This window comes from Micropterus salmoides, unplaced genomic scaffold (genome assembly GCF_014851395.1).
Source record: "Micropterus salmoides isolate LMB-PRFRI ecotype aquatic unplaced genomic scaffold, ASM1485139v1 Ms_hic_scaffold_23, whole genome shotgun sequence".
NCBI lineage: Eukaryota > Metazoa > Chordata > Actinopteri > Centrarchiformes > Centrarchidae > Micropterus > Micropterus salmoides.
In genome coordinates, this window is record NW_024041484.1 from 9,844,097 (window position 1) to 9,865,523 (window position 21,427).

At 41.2% G+C, this 21,427-nt stretch overlaps 1 long non-coding RNA gene and 1 pseudogene across 1 annotated transcript in view; both read left to right on the plus strand.

Annotated features, from left to right (window-relative positions):
* The window catches only part of LOC119918481, a 108,593-nt gene extending 107,228 nt beyond the window's left edge, over window positions 1-1,365 (plus strand). The window contains exon 4 of the long non-coding RNA XR_005447452.1: window positions 1,046-1,365. This is a non-coding gene — a long non-coding RNA (uncharacterized LOC119918481). The remainder of the gene's footprint in view (window positions 1-1,045) is intronic.
* Window positions 1,366-3,382: 2,017 nt separating this feature from the next.
* LOC119918529 lies at window positions 3,383-19,497 on the plus strand (annotated as a pseudogene).
* The last annotated feature ends 1,930 nt before the right edge of the window (window positions 19,498-21,427 follow it).

The following is a 21,427-nucleotide window of genomic DNA, read 5'->3' on the forward strand; positions in this document are numbered from 1 at the left end:
AGCAGGTTGGATACGGATTGGGCGCCTCCGGTCCGGATTCTGCAGACAGAGGGGGGAAAAAAGACATGAGCACATCGCTTTCGGAAACGCTAGCAGGTTGTTTACCAGACAAAAGCTGCGATACAACAGCCAAAGCTAAAAGATATCACGTTAGTTGGACAAGTTTTGGGATTTGATTAAAACTCAATGAAAACTGTAGTTCAATGTTTTGTATCAAAATGGGGTCGGACTTGATGAATTTAGCCCGAGGATACACATGTGACAACGTCCGATTTTCAAAGTAAGGTGTCTATACAGGATGGAAATAAGATTAATTGGATTATATTCACAGAAAGTATAAAACATATTACATGTGTCCATTAAAAATAAATGGACACATGTAATTTACTTTACCGGACGCTCTTGGGCCTTGGACCCACCCCCCATAGTCTCTTTAAATCCTGTGGGAAACTCTGAGGAAATATCACATTTTGACTATTTAATTTATGCAGTGGTAAAACAAAATTGCCAAAATAAATGGAAAAAATGTGAATGTACTTGTTTATTTAATTTATTTATTAGTTTATTTGACAGGGACAGTGTACATTAATTAACTCTGCTGCAAATGCACCAGAATTAGCCAAAAGGCTATTTTTCATCCGTTGTCCCAGGACAGATCTTAAAATTGTCTATCTAAAAAAAACAACAATAAGAAGATTACAGTGAACAATACAAATATAAAAGAGCAGTAAAACAGATATAACTCTTCAAATCCTGTTGATAAATACAGTGTACAAGTTTGCTATAATACAGACATTAGGTTAAAAAAAAACAAAAAAACAATTATACTACACATTGACACAGCAGAGACACAAGTGGCAGCATGGTTGGGTTGAGGGAAGATACATATTCTTGTTAATGCTGACATGTCTGATGTGTTATGAACCAGTTTTTTAGATGTTTTTTGAACAGAGTGTATGTGGTGAGTTTTCTGATGTTCTGAGAGTTCCACTTCCTGTGCTGCTGTGACTGAAAAGGCACTCTGACTAAATGCACTTTTTCGCAGAGGAACAACAGTCTCCTCGGGCCGACCCTCGTGTTACTCTCTGTGTGGTGTTCCTGATGTTTACAAACTGACTGAGTGGAGGAGATGACAGACCATGGATGATTTTGTATAACAGACAGAGGTTTGAATACTTGATGACATTTTCCCAACTTAAAAGATTATGCTTTTGTAAAATGGCACAATGGTGATATCTTGATGGTTTTTTATTCAGATTGTCTGTGATGTGAGACAGAACCATACTGTACATGAACATTTTAGCTGCCTGAAGTGACAAGTGTGATCTTTGAAAAATTTGCGATATTAAATTTGACTTGATTGCAGACCTTTTTTATGTGTGATTTAAAAGTTAGTTTACAGTCTATTAAGATGCCTAGGTATCTGAATTCTGACACAACTTTTATTTGTTCCCCTGTCACATATCTGCCTGATTATTTGCAATGTTTGATTTAGAAAAGTACATTGAAACCGTTTTATTTACATTACGTTTTAAGCAGGATTGGTTTAGCAGTTCAGAGACATGGGCCATAGACTGTGTAAGTTTTTCAGCAACTGTTTTGTGTTTTTGCCATGGGTATAAATGACTGTATTGTCTGCGTACATCTGAATATAGACGTCTAGACAAACTGAAGGGAGGTTGTTTATATAAAGTGAAAATAGCAGAGGCCCTAAAATAGAACCTTGAGGTACCCCTGTGGACATGGCGAGGGGCGGTGAGTGGTATTCACTGATCTTGACTGACTGTGATCGATTCGATAGATATGATTCTATCCATTTTATTGCATCTGAGGAGAAGTTAAATTTGTTTAGTTTGGTTAATTATGGTTTACAGTGTCAAAGGCTTTTTTTAGATCGAGAAACACAGCTCCGACCACGCCACCTTAATCCAGTAAATGTTTGATATTTTCTATGAAAACAAAATTAGCAGTTTGAGTGTTGAGTTCTGAAACCAAATTGCATTGAATGCAGAGGAAATGTAGTGGTATTCAAATGTGTTATTATTTGTTGGGAAATTACTTTCCCTGTGACTTTTGACACTGTAAGTATGATGCTGATTGGTCTGTAATTGTCCACTGACAATGGATGTCCATTTTTGAAAATTGGAACAACAGCTGCTGACTTCCACACACTTGGAAATAGTGCCTGCCTCAATAATGGAGAGATTGACAATTTTGGTTACTGGTGTTAATAATATGGAACTGAGTTCTTTCAGCATACACATATCTATGCCAAATATGTCTCTAGTTCTGGAAGCTTTTAGTGTTCTTATTGTCTGTAAGACTTCAGATTCTGTGACTGTGCCTAGGTTGAAAATTGGCTCTGAATTATTTATCGAACAAACATTTAGATTATTAGATGAGAAGCTTTGGGCAATAGTGGATACAGATTCAATAAAAAAAAATATTGAAGGCATCTGCAACTATTTGTAATTTGTCCATTTATCTTAATTTCTAAAAGTTGTTTCCTTTTTGTATCCTGTCCTACAAGTTTTTTCAGTTGGTTCCAGATTGTTTTAGAATCTCCTTTTGCATTTGCTATTATAGTCAAGAAAAAATCAGCTTTGGCCTTGCGTATAGCTTTTACAGTTTTATTCCTCAATGTTTTAACAGATTTTTAGCACTAGCTGACTTAATTGCATTTTTTAACACAAGATCCCGCTCTTTCATTAGTATGTCAGAGTTCATCCAGGGAAGTATGTTTTTATTGTGTTTGTGTTTAACTTTACAGCTAAAATCTTTAATTGTTCTCTTAATTGTCGCTACAAAAGATTCACAGTCCATTTCACAATTTGTTCCCAACGATATGTGATCCTAGTCAATCTGCTGGACAGCACTTTTAAATCCTTCCTAGTGGTTTTTTGGGATTCCAACAAACTCACTCTCTCTGACAGAATAATTAAATCTCTTTTATGAGAGCTTTCTGGCCAAAAGGATCAAATTGTGATCAGAAAGACCAGCTAACATATTGTATGATTTAAATATTCTCTCAGGTCGGTTGGTAATTGCTAAATTAATCTGGTTGCTGCTCTTGTGGGCCCTTTGATCATTTGGACTAAATCAAATTTGCCAGTTATTTTTTTAAGCTTTTTTCTACATGATGTGTCCTCCTAGTTTATGTTGATATCTCCCAAAATAATGGTCTCTTTGTTTAAGTTAAATTCTTTCAGTAATTTTTCAAACTTTTCATAAAAAGTGGCATCTGAAGAGGGGGAGGCGATATATCACAATGATTGTGAAAGACATTTGTGGTGATAGTATGATATTTAAGCCCAAGCATTCCCGTTCATGATCATTCAGCCATTGAATTCCCTGACACTGAATATTGTTATATATGTATATCATGACACCACCACCCTGTCCCACGGACTCGCGACTGAAGCTTCTGTCCGACACACCCTCGGACCCGGAGTTTCCCTGTGCAGCGCCTCGACAGACCGCCCCGGTACCGCGCCATCCACACCATCGCCCTCGCCTCCCCGGACAGACAGCTCGACCACAGTTGACGACGGGTACAGAGGAAGGAGAGGATCAGGATGTTGTGCAGAGGAAAACGGAGATGTACCTGAACATACCTGTAAGGTAGGAGTGATGCGTTTGTCCTCTGCGCGTAGCCTCTCCTGGCGTGTAACCTTAGTTACTGTATGCATTATATATTTTGGTTACTTAATTTCTGATAATTTATGTTTCTTATTGAACTGTGCAGTATAAGTTGGTAGGATTTACGTAACAGTAAGAGTAATATATTATTTGGACGTGCAGAATTAAGTTTATTTGTACACAGTAATTGTTTCTTTAATATTTGTTTATTCAGAGCATTTTGGTTCCCACCTGTATGTTCCCAGGGGGATGAAAAAGAGTGACGGAGTCGGAGGGTGTGAGAAACGTGCTAAATCGTGTGTAGTTACTGTCATGCTTCTTGGTGTTGATTAAAGAAGATTATTGAAGAAGAACTTGTACCCGCTTATTACCCACAGGCCCGTAGGACAGCAGGACGCTACCAATCCAGAACCCACTGTTAACATGGCGTCTCGAAGTGGTGCGGATTATGCATTCACTCATTAAGGTCCTTTTCAGACACTTTGCTGTTCACAGTGTTTGAACGTGGTTAACGCCACATATTTTTGAATCTCAAGAAATGGTAGCCTACTTTTTCTAAGTGTAATAATATGTTAGCGATTGTTAACGTTCATTAAATATATAGTCAGATCATTTATCAGTATTGATGAACCCCACAAAGAATAGTATAGCATTTAAAAGCCCCCCCTCCCCACAGTTACACTGTATACTGTTTAAGTAATAGGACACAAAGACTACACACCAAAGAGACAGTACACACACACACACACACCCATAGAGTGATCATACTCAACCGTTTTGGCAAAAACTTCCTACCACCCTCACCTCCTTCCATTCACCAGTTATCACCTCTGGTCTCTAAATCAGTACCTTCCGATTGCTTCCTTCCAGCCTGCTGCCTCAGTGTCTCCATGGGTGGGTTTCTTTGACTAAGACCATGCAGCAGCATGCAGCCGCTGGTGATGGATTGTCCCATTACTCTGTGACTTCCCTGCTGTTTGCCTGTGGTCTACCACAGTGTGTTAGAGTGGATTTTGGAGTGTGTGTGTGTGTGTGTGTGTGTGAGTGTGTGTGTGTGAGTGAGTGAGTGAGTAAAGGCACTTTTGTATTCCTATAGTTACGAGGTCCAAATGTCCTCATGGGCATAAAAATTGGAGGAAAATCTCTCCAAGTAAAAACATTTTTTTTAATTTCGGCTTTTTTAAGGGGCGAGTTTAGGACTTTAACTGGGATTTAGGGTTATGGAGCTTTAGATTAAAACTGTATCAATTTATTTTTGGTTACTTTGGAATAATAATAATAATACAATGGAACAAGCTGTACACACAACCATCCATTCATCCATCCATCGTCAACCACTTATCCTGCGTACAGGGTCGTGGGCTGTACACACAACATTAACATTATTTAGGGCTCCAGCACGAAAATATGTGAGAACCCTACTGAAACTGAAGGAATTTGTCCTTCAAATTAATCGCATTTTTGGGGGCCTAAATGTGCTCGAAAACTGATGAGAGGAAGTTGTTGTTACTTCAGTGCACATGCCCACATCTGTACAGAAAAATAAGCCAAATTTGTATAACACAACATGTATAATAAGAGTCCCGTCACGCATCCATATTAAATATTCACTGAAAGTCATAGCAACAGGAAATGACAAGTTTTATGCTGTGATAAACTACTCGTAGTAGTGTTGTCCAGATGGACGATGCCATCGTTCTTCGTCGATGGCTGACAGACATCATAATGTTGAGCCTGGTCCGTGCTTGGACAGTGAAGTTACAACAACAGGAAGTTGTTTTAACTTCACTGTACATGCTCAAATCTGTACCAAACTTTAAATGCTTGATAACGGTCCAACCCTGAACACATCTACATGGCAATATTTAGTTATAGTCATAGCGCCACCTACTGGCAACAGGAAGTAAACTCTGTGTGACAATCATCACGCAATTTAAATACAATTTTAACGATGGGTTCCACACTTGACGGACCGGGACATAACACATAGTTACCGGGTGCTCTCTAGCACCACCTAGGGGACGCAAGAAGTGATGTTTTAGTCCGTGCAGTATCCAAAGTATGTGACAATTCAGAGCCACGTTGGCAGAGCATCTGCGGTGTGGCCGCAGCACACCCCGACGCCCTTCACGTGCAAGGGCCCATCCAACGGTGCTTGCAGCTTTAATTTCTCTTTAGTTTCCTAATTTCTAAGTTCCGATTGTGTTAGCTAACAGTTGTTTGTTACACATCCAGCAGTTATGAAGCGACATTCATTATGTCTCTGGCCACCTGAAAAATGTAAATTTCACATTCACTTTTTAATGTGCAATTTTGGGCTAAAATGCTCCATAGATACAAGGGGAACTGCAGAGTTAGTGATCATCCTCTGTGGGTTTGTTACTATGGGTGACACCTATAGTCATTACACAGTCATTTGATTCAGTGTTGATTTAAAAATATGAATTAGTGCAGCTTTAAGGTTAGGGTTTTTATTAATTAATTTAGGGTCAAGATTTGGGTTTAGGTAAAGGTTTGAGTTGGGATTAAATTGGATTAGCATTTGAACATCCATTTGGCAATTAAAATCCATGTGTGCTGCTAACTCCGACTATGGTAGTCCCAGTAAGTAATCATTAGCACAGTTAATGGTGTGTTTTTACCTTGGTGGACATTTACTAGCATAGACTAATCTTCTGCTCAATTGTTTTTGCAGTTTTGTTTCTTCCAGTTTGTGTTTGCGGAAGGTTTCAATTCAAAAGGCTCTCTTTGAAGACTGCAAGCTTCCCCTCTCTTTGATTTTTCACCATAACAGCCCACACTAATAGAATGTTCTCCTACGCCCACCTGCACAGACCCTTGTACAAAGTCCTCCCACCATACAGTCATCTCCTGGCAGTTTTAGTCATACTGACTGGTAGTAACCAGTATGACTACTAGCCCTGAGGTCACTTACTCTTCTTGTTGCACATTTTTCCACCATTAGAATCATATTGGGCTCATACAATTACACCCTGATTCTAACACATTATAACTGCGAGATAATCCATGATTATCTAATATGGATGCCTGGTATATTGTACTTCATTCACTCTCATCTTTTCCTTCATACATCATCCTCTCAGCCTCCTGGCTCCTTTCCATTTGAACATGTTCCTTCTTCCCTTTATTATCTTATCATCTTAAATCTAAGAGGCAACTCTGTCCTGATTCATTTTCATCTAATCAAGTAACCCTAAAGCTACCACTCCTCTCACTTACCCACACAGGAACTAATCACTAATCACCATCGTCTTTATCAGTTCAATTAGATGCATCTGTAGAACACTGCTTCTAGCTCCTGACGCTGATGCCAACATCCAGCTGTTGGTTTCCTACCACTGCCTTTCCTTCCTACCTGGGGCACATTGCTGTTGCTGTTAAGTCCTGTTTGCTGTGCTCTGTCATCTTGTGTGAAGCTGGTTAGTTGATCTCCAGGGGCACTGCCTTCAACCTCGATGTAAACCTGCTGTTGGATCCTTTCTAATGTGACAAAGTCTGTCGATTCTGCTCTGAACAGTTTGCACCATCCACCCACTGCTGCTGGTGGATATACAACAACTTGGTGATGGTATTCATAATATCCATTCTGATTTGTATAGCCTAAAATCATGGGGTTACTGTCATAAACTGGTTCTCTGAAAATGTCAGTGTTTAGTCAATGCTTTACATGCGTGTTTCCTTCCTGATTGAAATACAGCATACTTACTGGTATTTTTGACTGATCAAAATGGGTTTGTGAGCTACTGTATCTCAACTCAGTGTGTGTGTGAGTGAGAGGGAGAAAATAAACAATTGAATCTCAGCAAAAATCTCTATTCTTATGCCATCCATTTTGTATGCAGACTTGAACATGAATGCTTCGGTGGATGGCTAAAGCAAACTAGGCTACAACTAGTCATAGTGGGGGTTATAAATATTCTACCGGTGAGACTAATACACAGAAATAAGTTTACAAATAAGGCTGCAAACTGTTCCTTGAAAGTCAAATTACAAAATAATTTTCCTAAAAAACTTTGAGGTGAGTTTTAGTCTAGTCGCTTGTCATCACCAAAACAAGAGCCATGGCAGAGAGAAAGCAAACGCTAGGTAGACCCCTCCTCTTTATAATGCGGGACAAATGAAAAATAATAACTTCATTATTATTTTGGTTAAACTAATCAGTTTTGATTATTGCATTGCGTCAGTAACAATATTTAAGTGAACGGTTCCTGTAAAAAATAAAGTGTCTGTGGGGTTTGCATCAAGGGTTAGCTAGCACGTAACTAGCCAGTCATAGTGACTGTGTACAAACAAGGGTTGTCCGGATTCCTCCCTTCCTCTCTACTTGTTGTTTCAAGAGTTTGGATACTTGTGATGAGTTTAAAATACCTCATTTTGCCTACAACAATGTATAGAACAAAACAAGCAATAAGAAGGAAGACATTGGAGACTTAAAGAGAAAAAAATGCTACATAAAAACAGAGATCAGATGAGGGTCAGCATTGGAGATGCATTTTCAAGATGGCGAGAGCTGTGGGAGTTTAACGGGCTGAAGAGCGACGCTGAGGTTGCCCTCCTTCTTGACAGTGCTAATGGTAGCACAGCAAGAACTATGTTGACTCATAAAAGTTGAGACTATGATTGGTGACCAGAGTGAGAACCAGGGATAATGATTAGGGAGCTTTTTCTACCAATGAGCTATGCCCAGGAGAGTTATGGCGTTAAAATATAGACCCTTTTTTTGCTCCCACTGTGGGTTCCTGGCTCAGGAAAGGCGTTATAGAATAAGCTCCTCAAATATTTGGACAGTGACACACTTTTTTATTAGTTTGGATGTGAAATGACAGCGTCGCTGCTGACTGCCAGCTTTAATTTCAGGGTATTTTTATAACAAACTAGTTGAAAAGCAGAGCTACAAGCCTTATTTTCACGTCACCCCTTATTACACTGTGCTTAAAAGAATTTAAACAGATTAAGATTGCAATGAATTGTCAGGTTTTTTAACTGTCAGAAATTCTTCATGTGCATTTACTTCTGCGAGAAGTGACAGAATTGGAGAGGCAGCGCTCACTGCTGATTCAAGACAAGCAAGGTGACACGCAGAAAACGACGGAGATGTGGAGACAAAATTAGAGAGGGAGCAGTGGAGGGCAGAAAAAGACACATAGGCAAAAAGAAATACCTGACAGCTCCAGCCCTTCACTCCACTTTGCCAGTGTGAAGCTTCACACCTCTGCAATATTTGTCTCGCCCCTCTGAAACAACTCCCTCCTTGGGCTGTCAGCCTCAAGACTGTCCCTCTTCACACCCAGAGACTATCCACAGTCTGACAGGCATGCACAAAGCAACACAGACAGACATACACAGTCACAAAAACTAGTACACAGGTATGCTGTCAGGTGTGCGTACACATCCACTGATGGGTGCACACACATAAAAACCCATGCGGAGACATTCATAAGTCCAAGTGAGGTGGAAGAACAATCCTATCAGCTGTCCACCAACAGATTGAGAAAGGCTGGAGCTTCACCTGGGGACAACACACATACTCAAGCACACACACACACACACACACACACACACACACACACGCACTTACGTTTGTTTAACTATCTTTGTGGGGACATCTCGTTGTCATAATGCATTCCTTAGCCCCTTATCCTAGTCTTAACCATCACAACTGCATGCCTAACCTTAACCCTTACCCTACCCCTAACCTTAACCCAATTCTAACCTGAACCCTTAAACCAACTTTTAACCCTTACACTTGTTTCTTCGTTCAGTGATCTTTTCTCATATTGAATACTGCTTTACAAACTGGTCACTTACAAATGCCACAACAATCAAACCAATAGAATTGATAGAAAACCTAATATATTCTATAGTCTGCACAAGCCTTAAGTGAGTACATTAAAACTAAATCTACTGGTGGTGGCAGAACTGCAACTAGGGCCTCCACTAGGGGAGACTGTGTGGTGACGCACAACATTTGGGCAAACGGTATTGCACCAGTATATAAACAAACAAGTGAGGTGAAGGAAGTGACTTGTGCCTTTGGCTTAGACAAACTCCCTCAGCCTTCAGTAATCAGTATTGCATTACATCAACTACTAGAAAAAAGGTAACTAGGAAAAAAAGACTTTATTTCAGCTATCTCTCTGATAGCCATGAATCAATGGATCTTTGTGAAAATGTTGTATAGCCAGCGGCAATTTCGTCTACCTGCTCCATGTTTGAAATAGTTGATTCATTATATGAAGGACTAACCTGCTGGGTGAACAAATCAATCACATTTTGACTGTACAGTTGGCCCTGCCTGCCAGCATTAGGATTTTATTCATGGCCATATAGAAACTGCACAAACCCACACACAAGCAAATGAGCTGTTGAATGAAATGACGAATACCTTAAATGAATCTGTTATTATCTTTCTGGCATCATATGCGTTTCATTGTTTCACCGAATGGAAACAGTGAATGAGCAGGAAGCATGAAATTTGTTTTTGTGACTGTGTTTGATTAAGCCCACTCCGGTGTTTTTTGGCATCTGAAAATAAATAATAAACACCATGCCTAATCAATAACAATATGTTTCACAGTTCAGCCAAATTGTGTGACGCAGGAGGTGTTATTAATGCAATTATCTCTGCTCATGCAGAGGTTATGATTTTATGTATCATCCCACACAGATCATCATTTGGATACAGATACTGAAATTACACATATGAGAAAGCGCTTTTACAGGTAGAACTTCTGCAAGCATGATTGACTGTCTACTTCCTTATACTTCCATTTAGACAACTTGCAGATACAAAACAAGATGAAAGATTAAGGGACTGACAAATTACAAGAATGAGGTATTTAAAAAAAATAAATTAATTAAAGACAGGTAGCAAAGTAAGACAGATTTAGACATGAGCAAAACAGAGAAAGTCTGGCATGCACTGTGCTGCTCTCAAGTGAGTTAAAAGCAGATAGTTCAGGAAGCTCTGCTTAGTGGTTACAGAGGCCTTGAGTAAAACTGAAAACAGCTGCCTGTATGTGTAAGGCTGCAGTATTGAGCAAGAACGGCAGATCTGTGCACTCAAAAAGTACGTGTCAGTGTTAACTGTTGAACATAAACTAAACTTAGGTTGATAGCATAAAGATTAGTCTTCTGCTGTGTTCTGGATCTCCTGTATTCAGTTCTTCTATGACCGTAGATAACATGTACAGGAGAGAGACTGCGTATGGTATAGTTTTGCTCTGTGACTCATTTCTCTATTTAACCAGTTTTGCAGGAAGTAAACAGACTGTACTGGCATTGCACAGACAAACAGTAACATCAGAAGCCCATTTCACAACCTACTTCTCTGTGTGGATCTCTAAAGCGCTGAACTATTATGCACAGCATATCCTCCCACCCACAGTCACAAGGTCTACAGTTCTCTTACAGTTATGACAGGATTGTGAATTGTGGACGGACACAACATGAATGTCAATAATCCATGCATGACAAAACTTAACCAAACGCCAACAAACTTCACAGCTCCTGTAAGATCATCTCTCATACTACTATGAAAACCCCTGATAACAGTCATTAATCATTCCAGTAATTACGAGACAGAAAATAAACAGGGGGTGTGTGTAGCTCCTTCACTCCGTTTTTCTTTTTGTCATTCACTTAATCTCTTGTCATTCCTTTTGAATATCACACGCGCAGGTTTTGCCTTCGTCTCTTCTTCTTGCTTTTTTTCTTGCTTCAGCTATCATCCCTGCTCTTTCATGCTCTTTCGCTATCACTCACGGATTCCCTCCACCTTCCATTCTTTCTGTCTTGCCAGGGTATTGTGTCTGTGTTTGAGAGAAAGAGAAGCCATTGGCAGGTAATTTGAGCAAAAACAGCACCTCTTCTATACACTGATATGCCAACAGCGAAACTCACCAACTCAACCTTCCCTAATTACTTCCCAGCCAGACGTAGACACTTTGTTGTTTACCTGTGTGTGTGTTTTGTGTGTATCTCTGCTGCATTGTTTGCAGTTGGGCATTTTTCACCGGAATGGGACTTTGTCTCCAGAGCTGCCTGGCTAGCTTTGAGCCCGGGCAGTGAAACCCATTTGGGGGTATTATGGACTGAGCGAGGAAGGTACCGTGAATGGTGGAGTAGATTATGGAGCCATTCCCTTGTGCTCTCTCCGCCTCTACCGCTAATACACACACAGGCTCTGTGGCATTGCTTGTCCCCTAGATCAAACCAGATTTTTATTTAGTCACCTGGGAGTCAGCCAATTCATGCTGCACTCAACAATATGGCTTGGCAGACTTTTTTTGCCGTGGATTTACATTTGTATGGCCGTCAACCAATTTTGGTGCAATATAAGAAGAGGTTAGGACTTGGCAACATTAGGTTTTGTTGCACTCCGATAGGAAATTGCAAACACCTGCAAGCGCCTTTCCAATCATTGCCACATGCACACACATGAACAGGAAATACCTACGAAGCTACCATTTCTTCCTGCATGCTCTCATCCCTCAGGTTTACTGTATATTACTATTCTAGTCGACTGAGATTGTTAGATAGTGCAGACACATATCCCTGGATCTCTTTCGGGGTTATTTTGTATTTAGCCTTCTAGTGGCTGGTCTCGCATGGCTGCACGAGCCTCTTGCTCAACGCTGCGCCGAGAATCCATAAAGCCACCCCGAGGATTCAGGACTGTCAATTTGTGGTTGTTTTTTTTTTCCTCCAAGAATACTGATTCTTGCCCTTCATGCTTCTCTTCTATCCCCTCAGACATACTGTAGGGTAGAAGAAAAATAGATGGAGGCGGTAGAATGTGCAAAAGACTGTGCCAAGCCAAGGAGACTGGAATGTGTGAGTTGTAAAGAGGTTTGGAAGAGAGGCCAGGGTAGAGATTTGCCAAAAGAGGGGTCCTGGGGTTTGACAGAAAATATGAAAGGGTGCGAAATGGAGGCCAGGGTCTGGGGGAGCGAGCAGAGATTGGAGTGAGGATATTAAAATGCTGGAGGGGAAAGCTTGGAGCAACACAAAGGAAACAATCTGAAGGGAAAAAGTTGTGATAGAAAGGGGGGCATCGGGGTTGAAAAAACAGTATGGAAAGGGAGAGAAGGAATGACTGAGCATATTGGTCAATGCGGTTAAAACGTTTGCTCAGATTGGAGAGGGAAAACAGGATAAAAAGAAGGAAAAGGTTAGGACAGGGCTATGGCTGGAGGAGAGATTAGACTGCTGCCTGCCTGTCTAGGATTGATCTAGTACACAACAAGGTGGCTGTTTCTGGTCGAATATGGCTGATGAGCAACCAGATTGCCAAACAGCCCAAAGCATGATAGGACAATTACATAGATAAAGCACTTCCTCTACTCCACATGTAAATCTTTAGCCTTGTGTTTGTTTATGATCTAATTCACAAAGTTCTTAACCCATTTAGAAATCAATCATGTTTTCAAAACGGGATTTTTTTTCACTGGGACACAGTCTTATTACAGCAAAACAATACCCGTCAGTTAAGCTTCTGTAAGGAGGCACAGTTTCCCTTCTATAAATGGCCCCTTTACAGGCATCAGACTGAGCCTGGCAGATTTTAACCAGCGGGAAATTTACACACAATGGCTTTGATTAGAGCCTTGCTTCATGCTCACCACCTATTCCCAGACTTCTGTTTCCAAGTATCTCATAGCATTGCTTCCAAAATGCTCATATGGGATCATTTCAGATTCCCAGAGAAATATATTCATTACCATGCAAATTAGTTTGGGAGTCGTTGACTTAAAGCATTCGCCATCCTTCATTTCAGAGTCTGTAAATGCAATTAATGGGACCTCGTTCACAAGAAAGAGAATTGCCCGCAGATAATTGTCATTGTCAGGATCCTATTAAAAAGTTTCTACCCCCTCCCGTAAAACATAGCATTGAGAGGAAATGCTAGCCATCCCGTCACTGCGTCATAGGCCTTTTAATGGGATAATAAAACCTTTTATCTGCTATGAATGGAGCGATACTCACAACAAAGCAACATGAAATGATTTCCGACATGATTTCTGAGAGCACCCCATTCAATTACAATTTTTGAACAATCTATGCAAATAGGCTACCTGCTGCGACAGATGCTGTGTGAAATCCTACTTACCGGGGATTGGGGAGGAGAGATATTGAGACGTGGGGGCGGCAGGGGTTATAAAGAGACGTATGCAATTGGGGGAGAGACAAAATTCAAACTGGAGGGTTGTTGTAAAATATGTAGCAATGTCAATTCCTGAGCAGGAGGGAGCAGAGAAGGAAAGGAAGAAGGCTCCATGTTTAAATCTGGGGCAACCAGTCCATCGCTATGGTGATAATCTGTGATCCAGCATGATAGGGGTCAGAGGCAGGTGCGAGACAAACAGCCCAGAGCAAATACAGTCCTATGATGCAGGTTGTGTATGCTCAAGCCCAGCAAATCGTTGCCATGGAGGGCAAACAGCACGTGAGCTGTGATTTTGTTTTTGAACTGTTTGTAAAGTTGACTCCATTGAATTGTTTAGGTCCATAATTATATTGATGCATTTATCAATATTCTTTATATTAATATAAAATCTAATGGTTCATACTGTATTAACAAGCACACAGAGAATTATCACCAAATTCTTTGAGCTCATTATTGTGGCTTTACAGATTTGTTTGGGTTTTTTCTAATCAACCTGTTTCCAGCAGCAACAGACAGCCCTTTTTCATGGGACCGCTTCTAATAAACCGGTTGCTGCCTTACACGCAACGACAGAGAAAATCTAGATATTTTTCTCAGGAGTTGAAGACCAAAACAGAACTAAAAAAACTAAAAGAAAATTTGACGTATTGCTAATACTACTCCAAATGAATGCTAACATTGCTACGCATTCTGGAGGCAATTTTAAAGGAGTAGTTCAACATTTTGGAATATGTTGCTTATTTAAAATCTGCCTACACTATGGTTTTTGTACAGAAAAAAATTGGATAAAACATGTAAATAAGTGAGCTTTAGAGGGGTTGATAGGCGGATTTTGTTAGATTTGGACAGATCCAGGCTAGTGGTTTCCGTCTGTTTTCAGTTTTTTGTGCTGACCTAAGTATACTGTCCCCTGGCTGACGCGGTGAAAATTTGTCTGCAGATATCAGTCAGTACCCCGTTGGTTTTGGTTTCGATTCACATGCGGCTCACTTGAAAACTTAATCGCGGGTGAGTTTATTCAATGTGGGGACTTTTTAAAACGTACTGCTGATGGAGAAAGTGAGCTTAGCAGTGAAACATAGGGAGAGAGATGCAGAAAGAAGCAGGGCAAGCCGTTATGTTTGAGAGTGAGAGGTGCAGTCTAGGTGTGTGTGAGTGTGTGAATAATCTACTATATATACAAATAGGCCAATGTTATCTGTGTTTCCCCTAGGATGGAGTTGCAGCAGCGGAGGTGAAGCAATTTTTTTTTGTGCGCGTAGTATGTCTGAATATAAAACCCCAACACAACATGTCTCAGCAACATTGCTCTTGTGTCCATGAGCATGTGATGCACATTAGAATAGCATAAAAATTCAGTGTTTCCCAATTTTATGTGAGCTTTAGATGTTTGTTGGTGGTTGTAGTAGTCATGGTCAGGGGGTGGGGGGGTCCTCCCCCAAGAAAACTTTACATTTTCCATTGAAAAATATGTAATTTCACATCACACTGAGACATTATTTTTACCATATCTCTAAACAAATACTTGAAATGGCTAGGGTAGATAATAAAGAAACAACACCTAAAGATCAGTCTACTGGGGAGGAACTACAACCTTTAGATTTGGGGAAAGTAATTTGGTTAGTTATGATGCTCTTCACAGTGATTTTAAATTTATGGCACAGCATGTTTTTGGCATCACCCCCTAAGCCTTAACAGTAGGAAAACCCTCTTAATATGACCTCAGAATCATTATAGATACGATTGTTCATGTTTGCCTTTGGTGTCTTTATTTTACAGCTTTTGACATTTATCTGTAGACATTAATATAAAATAATAGGCAACATGAGAAACCTCCTCCATTCTGAGGTGCATTTTATTTGCACATTAAAATTCAAAAAGAAACGTCTCCTCATTAGCTTAAAAGGACTAGTTTGCATCACTAGTTTGCTTTACTAACCTGAGGTCCTCCATTCACCACCATCCTTTCTTTTCCTAACAACCAATTTTTCAGACTCATCTGAAACCTGAAAAATAATTTAGGATGAACCAGTATGTACAGGACAGAGCTGTAGGCTACACCAGTTTAGTCTAAGTTTGTACTTGATGTTCTCAACATTGGACAAGTAGGTAGTAATAAAATGCAGCTAGCAGTTACTCTCTATAAATTGTGCAAATGTTAAGTTACATAGCAGCCAAAAGAATTAGCCTACTGCATAAGCTTTCCTGCTCAGCTGCGCTGTCTGAAGGAGAGGGGAGATGTTAGCTAACTTAGCGCAAAGTGGCTTCACTTTTCCAGCAGTTGGGGAAACAACAGACGGACTATTCTTGGTCTTGAGAAGCTGACACACTGTAACAGACACATACATTTATTGCCAGAATATTTTGATCCACTCACGTTCACCGTCACTTTCTGCCGCTCAGATAATAAGCACCTGTGACGTAAATATCCTTTGAAGAATGAGGAGAGGAAGCGAGCCGAGCGAAGAGAGTTACCATGCTCGCATAGTGTGTGAGTGAAAATTGGTAGCGCATTGATAATGATTGATGATATGCATATAGAGGAAACACTGCTTATACACTGCTACTGCCCCCACCTTCCGCTGCCACCACAGTCGCAGTCTTAATGAGAGCTCGACAGTCGGGGAGCAGTTGTGTCGCGATTCTGTCCCTTGGATTGGTTTTCGGTCTCGCTTTCAGAACTGATTACAGCCCTAATTTATATAATATGTGGCAAAACTGGAATTATGTATCTGATTTTGTAACTAAGTTACCCTTTTTTTCAATTACAAATGTGGCAATATATGTTTCTCTTCTCTATTCAATATTTTCCTAGCTATGGGCAAGGTGCCAAGCCAGGAAGCAGGACTAGCAAATGCACCTGTTATCCATTTATAAATGACAGCAGGGAGATCAGTGTGGGGAACAGGTGGGTCACCCTGTTCCCACTATGTGTTTACCTGGGATCAACATTCACTCCTGCTGCTGGAAGGCTTATTATCCCTTAGTTCTGTTTCCATTAGTGAAATGGCTGTCCTGAAATGTTAATTGCTATAAGAAGAGAGCGCAGGCAGTGAGAGGTTCACTAGCTACTGCACTCTGGTCAACTCGACTCATGCAATGTAAAATCGGGCAGCAATGGAGGGTCAAGATATTTGTCTCATGCGTGTAATCATCACTGTCAGCTTCATCATCTGTTATAAATGTATTATTTCCCACATGTGGGAGAAGATACATGCCCACAATCACACCTGCACATGCATTTATCGTATGTGCCCATTCCCCGTGCAATCTTAGGTAATCAGATATTGCCGCTGAAGGTCCTGGAATGGAACAAACTTTGATTGTAGTCACCTCCATTAGAAGAGCGGATAATTACACTGTGTCATTGTATCATCTCATAGCTGGATGTTCTGTCATCGCGGTTTGGGTTACGGCCAGCTGACAGAAAATGTTAACACTAGATTGAAGAGTAGACAAATTATGTTTCAATTCCACATAATAAACACAGTGAAGCGTTGCATGACAAAAATAATGAACATTTTTGTTTTTCACAGATGGAAGCGGGATATTGAGTACTGGATTGGAAAGTTAAATTATGGCATTGGCCTCATGAACCGTCTGCAGGCATCACACAGCAACACGGTCAGAAATTGAAAAAAGTAGTTAGTTAGTTTTCACACATGCAGTTTAACAAGTATATTAGTAGAGGAGGCTGATGTCAAATGCTGGATTGTAATGAGTTCATCAATGATTTAATGTTTTCTCATCTCATATGTCAAGACAGATATGCAATAAACATTGTTCTCAGATGTAAGTATGATATTGTATGGAGAGTGGCCATAGAGAAAAAAATAATACACACGGTATACATGGTAGCTCCACTTTAATCTTGAGAAGCTGCAGAGCTGCAGTCTCTATTCATTCAACTTACACTGTAAATTCCAGCTAAACTGAGGCTTTTTCAAGAACCTTTTGTCTCTCTCTCTCACCTGTCATTCACCGGTCTTGTGTGAGTTTTGCGTGCAGCCGTGCTGCCGACAACTGCATGCAAGTCGCAGTTCCTCACGGGTCTATTTCAAGTAGCCGGCTATTTAAAAACAATCAAATATTCTTTGTATGGTTCATCAACGGTGATAAATTATCCGAAGGTCCCGCGAGGTTCTGACAACCCTGCACAACACCAGTGAAGCTGGGGCTCAGTCTCTTCAGCAAGTGTTGCTCTTCTGACACTACACACACGCTACGCCTACACATGCACACTGACGATCCAGGGTTAGGGTTACAATTTACAAAAAGTTTGTGTATTGTAATAGGCTGTATATTAATTATTGGCAGAAAACTGGTAGTTCTATTTAAAATCAGATGTTGAGCACCCCCATATTGCCAAAATGGCATGATCCTTGTTTCGCTGCGAAGCTTCGACTGTGAGATTGACATTTGAATCAGGCTGCCCTGCTCTGCTCTGGCTATCTGCCTAAAGAGATACAAGGGAGAAGCAGAAGCCAGGAAAATGAACCGGATGTTCTCCACCGAAACATCCAAAGTGTACTCTCAGTGGCCGGGTAATAACACGAGATCAGATCCACCCAGGGCTGAGACTGAACAGTACTGGAAGAACATATGGGAGAAAGAGGCATCCCACAACACCAATGCACAGTGGCAAGTGGATCACAGCAATCTCCCAGAGCAAGATACAGTAACCATTACAATGGCAGACATCCAAGAAAGAGTGGCAGGTATGAAAAGCTGGACAGCACCAGGCCCTGCCATGATCCACACCTACTGGCTGAAGAAACTAACTGCACTCCATGAACGCCTGGCAGCACAAATGAACCAACTGCTGATGGATGGGACCCACCCAGGATGGTTAAGCATTATTGATATAACTTAGTTAACAAGAGAATGATGCCCTCACCGTGAAACATTCCTGCTGGTTACACAGAGACTGATTAATGTACTTTGGGGGGATGTTAGACCGTAGGGAAGATGCGAAACACATAATTGACAAGCTTCATCGTAGAAGAGATGTCTTGGACAACATTTGGAAACACGTTATTCAGGTCCTGGGGCTGGCACAATGAAGTCATGAGACACATACTGCTACATGGAGCACGCCAGAGACTCAGGGTCCTGCTCCTGCCCCCAGAGAATGCCATCCCAGTGCCCTTCTGGGGAACAAAGGTTACATCTTTGGTGGCGTGGAAACGGCAGAGATGGACATGTTCTGCTTGGACCTGGACTCCATTTGACATCTCCTGGTGCGGTACACCTCTCTGTTCACCATGACGCCCATATAAGATCACACACTCTTCATACATGTAGGTCTTGGCACGGACGAAAACACTCCTTAATGATGCCTGGCAGTTAAACATGCATGAGAAATTGGACCAAGATGACACACCCACACAAGGACAAGCCCGGGGTTTGTTACACAGCGCACCTGGGAAGTGATAACGGTGTTTTATTCAGTGGGAGCAGCAACATGAGGGCTCCGTTCCAACGTCACTGCAGAGTCGTGTTCATATTTCAGACCCAGCAATACTCCCTGTTCATATTGTGAGGACTTCATAGGAAGAAACCCGGAGCTGTTTGGGAAACAGCTTAACTGACTGCCATCAAAGCTATACAGCAAAATTGACAAGCGTGTAGCCTTTTTCTCTGCTATGACGCCAGTTCTTATAACTTGAAGAGTACTTGTTTTAGAGTGACGAGATTCTGAGCTAGTCAGTCATTACATGTACCATGTCATTAACTCGCCCCTGTGGAAGGATCATTGTATTCCTATTTCTGTCCCTAATAAGGAGCCCCCATCCTTCTAGTTCTGCCCAAGTTAGGTTTAAGATTCCTGTAGTAATTTCACATAGATTTGTCAAAAGAAACACATCCTACATAGCAATGTTAATAATTTTATAAAGATCCAGGACAAAACCCCAGCTCCAACTTCTGCTACTGATTTAGATTTTGTTATTAACAGAATCCTGGTTATGTTCTGGTGTTCATTGTCAGCTTACAACCAAATAGCTTGCAATGATATTTCTTCCTTTGAAGTACTCATGTTTCAACTTGGTGGCCTACTCAGAATCAGAATCAGCTTTGTTTGCCAGGTATGTGTACACATACGAGGAATTGACTTAGGATTGTACATTGCTCACAGTGTGCTTACTCATACAATGATACAATAACACAATAATCAGATACAAATATACACACCATAAACAAGAACAAAAACAATATAGACAAATTGACAATAGTGCAGTGAGCAGAGTGCAAAGGATGCGGGAGTAAAATTATTATTATCATTATTATGTACATGTCGGAGTTGGATGTGATATACAGGTACACATACATGTAAACAGTGCAATGGAGCATAGTCCAAAGGATGCTGGAATAAATAAGTATTGTGTTCAGGTGTTATATACTTGAGGTAGGTGGGTTTAGTATACAGTATATACAATATACAATGTGACTTTATGAACAATATGAACAGCACTGAAATCCCTTTCTCTGTTGGTTTTGGCATACAGTGCTTTGTAGCGCCTACCAGAGGGGAGAAGCTGGAACAGGTTGTGTCCAGGGTGAGATGGATCTGCAGTGATGTTTCCTGCCCGTTTCCTCACCCTGGAAATGCAAAAGTCCTGAATGCAGGGCAGGTTGGCACTGATGATCTTTTCTGCAGACCTGACTGTCCGTTGTAGTCTGCTCCTGTCCTTTTTGGTGGCAGATCCAAACCGGACAGTGATGGGCGTGCAGAGAACAGACTGGATAATGGCTGTGTAGAAGTGGATCAGCAGCTCCTTAGGCAGGTTGAGCTGGCGCAGGAAGTACATCCTCTGCTGGGCCTTTTTTGATGATGGTGTCAGTGTTGGGCTCCCACTTCAGGTCCTAGGATATAGTCGATCCCAGAAACCTGAAGGATACCACAGCAGACACAGTGCTGTTGAGTATGGTGATGGGGGACAGAGCGGGAGGGCTCCTCCTGAAGTCCACAATCATCTTCACAGTTTTGAGCATGTTAAGCTCAAGGTGGTTCTGACCGCACCAGAGAGCCACTTGATCAACCTCCTGTCTGTAGGCTGACTCATCACTCTCTGGGATGAGGCTGATGACCGTTGTGTCGTCAGCAAACTTCAGGAGTTTGACAGATGGGTCTCCTGAGGTGCAGTAGTTGGTGTAGAGGGAGAAGAGCAGTGGGGAGAGCACACACCCCTGGGGGCCGCCAGTGCAAATAGTCCGGTTGCTGGGTGTGATGTTCCCCAGCCTCACCTGCTGACTCCTGTCAGTCAGGAAGTTTGTGATCCACTGACAGGTGGAGGCTGGCACAGTGAGCTGGGTGAGTTTGGTGCTCCCAGTCACATTTGCTGTTATTTATTGCCTCCTTAAACCAGCTGGCTCATTTTTGATGGAGCTCTTTGGATTTTTACCCAGTGAAAAACTGTGAATTGCAGTCTGCTACTGGTCCCACCCTGCTCTAACGATACTCACATCTTTAATGAGCATAGTGCCTTTAATGTGCAATAAACATCAATATATGATGATCTGTTTCTATGATGACAAGCAGCGCAGTGTTCCTATTACACTAGCGTGAACATACCCGAAGTCACAGCTACAGGGTTTCAC